Source organism: Macrobrachium rosenbergii, chromosome 10 (genome assembly GCF_040412425.1).
Source record: "Macrobrachium rosenbergii isolate ZJJX-2024 chromosome 10, ASM4041242v1, whole genome shotgun sequence".
Taxonomy (NCBI): domain Eukaryota; kingdom Metazoa; phylum Arthropoda; class Malacostraca; order Decapoda; family Palaemonidae; genus Macrobrachium; species Macrobrachium rosenbergii.
Window position 1 is genome coordinate 76,149,707 of NC_089750.1, and position 2,500 is coordinate 76,152,206.

At 35.4% G+C, this 2,500-nt stretch overlaps 1 protein-coding gene across 1 annotated transcript in view; it reads left to right on the plus strand.

Annotated features, from left to right (window-relative positions):
* LOC136842912 (band 7 protein AGAP004871-like) overlaps nucleotides 1-2,500 on the plus strand; it is a 101,129-nt gene that overhangs the window by 69,948 nt on the left and 28,681 nt on the right. The window lies entirely within an intron of this gene.

Genomic DNA, 2,500 nt, shown 5'->3' on the forward strand with positions numbered 1-2,500 from the left:
TCTTTGTATACATATATGTGTGTGTGTGCGTGTGTGTGCGCATGCGCAAGCTCGTAGTAATTATATGATAGATTTCTTTACATTTCGTCAACACACCTAATGAATAACTTATCAATGCAGCCTTCTGCCCCGTCAGTGTCATTGACTTATAATAAATATTAATTTAGATAAAATTATAATAAATATAATTAATTTAGATTATTTCTGACTTGTTATACATCCTTTTGAAGGCAGAGTCTAAACGTGTACAAACAGTCAAATTTTATTCATAGAGGTTGTGTTAGATAATCATTCGTTTGTACAAAAAAATAAAAGATGCACAAACAGTCAAATTTTTACACAAGGGGCGTTTGTGTGTTTGTAATGACTGGTTTGTAAAAATATACATTTTCATCATCAGCCAACTTCAGTGTTAGACGTATTAAGGTATACCACTATTCATTTCAGGGAGCGCAATTCATCGTTTTTCTCAAATATCTTTCAAACTGATTATTTGATCGAAATGGTACTTTGACACCGTGTACAAGACACCTCCCGCTAATTTTTGGTAATATAGTGCATTGTCAAGTGGTTTTAGTTAAGGCGTTTACTCTTGACTTTTAAAGGCACAGTCACATGAGTCAGCAGGACTAATCTACGCAATCGAACGTCCGCTATCCCCCATGGACAGGAAAGGGGGGGGGGCGGAGATGGGGAGGCCAGGAAAGTGGGTTGAGGGAGGGATGAGGAGGGGAAGGGAGAGGGAGGGACAGGATGGGGATAATGGACGTTTGAATGCATAGTTTGGCGATGCTTGGCAACACCATGTAAGTTGAGAGTAAACGCCTTAACTAAAACCCTTTGACAATTCACTATATTACCAAAAATTAGCGGGAGGTGTCTTGTACACTGTGTCACAGTACCATTTCGATCAAATAATCAGTTTGAAAGATATTTGAGAAAAACGATGACGCACGCTCCCTAAAAAGGATACTAAGCTCTTGAAGATTCGTTAAATAAGAAAACTGTTAATTACAGTCGTAATATCTAATTTAAACGTTGATAAGATTAAGTCGTCCCACGACCTCTCTCTCTCTCTCGTTCGCTGGGGGAACTTGAAATTGACAGATATCAGCTGATCATCTTCCTCTTCCTATTTTGGGATGAATTATAGATTCAAGAAGCAGATCTCTCTGGGTGTTCCCCAACGGGTTCTGATGCTTTTTGCTTAATTTTCTAACTTTTGGTTTCAATTTTTGCTTGATTTTTCATAATCTGGTGTTAAGCTTTGCTTAATTTTTTTAACTTTTGGTGTTAATTTCTGCTTGATTTTTAAAAATTTTTGTGTTATGCTTAATTTTTTTACTTTTGGTGTTAATTTTTGCTAAATTTTTGAACTTCTGGTTTTATTTTTGCTTCACTTTTTAAATTTTGGTGTTCGTTTTTGCTTAATTTTTCATAATTTGGTGTTAAGTTTTGCTTAATTTTCCAATTTTTGGTTTTAAATTTTGCTTAATTCGCCAAAATTTAGTGTTATATTTTGCTTATTTTCACGAGGTTCTATGTCGAATTTTGCTTATTTTTCCAACGTTTGATGTTGATTGTTGCCTAATTTTCCAACTCAGGATGTTGATTTTTGCTTAAATTTCCAACTCAGGGTGTTGATTTTTGCATAATTTTCCCAAGGTTTTGCTTAATTTTTCAAAATTTGGTGTTAATTTTTGCTCATTATGTTCATTTTCCCAGCCTTTAGGATTAATTCTGTTCATTTTCCTGATCTTTGAAAATAATTCTGCTCATTTTCCTGACCTTTGGAAATAATTCTGTTCATTTTCCTTACCTTTGAACTAATTATGTTAATTTTCCCAATCTTTCTGTTCATTTTCTTGACCTTTAGGACTAATTCTGTTCATTTTCCCAACCCCTGGAACTATTTCTGTTCATTTTCCCGACCTTGGGGACTAATTCTGTTCATTTTCCAGACCCTTGGGCACTCGTTCTTTTTCATGCCCTTGGGGACTAATTCTGTTCATTTTCCTGTCCTTTGGAATTAATTCTGTTCATTTTCCTGATCCATGGAACTAACTCTGTTCATTTTCCCGACCTTTGAAATAATTCTGCTCATTTCCCTGACCTTTGGAGCTAATTCTGTTCATTTTCCCAACCCCTGGAAATAATTCTGTTCATTTCCCTGACCTTTGGAGCTAATTCTGTTCATTTTCACGACCTTTCTGTTCATTTTCCCGACTTTTGCAACTAATTCTGTTCATTTTCCAGACCCTTGAAACTAATTCTGTTCATTTTCCTGACCCTTGGAACTAATTATGTTCATTTTCACGACCTTTCTGTTCATTTTCCTGACCTTTGCAACTAATTCTGTTCATTTTACTGACCCTTGGAACTAATTCTGTTCATTTTCCCGACCATTGCAACTAATTCTGTTTATTTTCCAGACCTTTGCAACTAATTTTGTTCATTTTCCCAACCTTTGCACCTAATTCTGTTCATTTTCCAGACCATT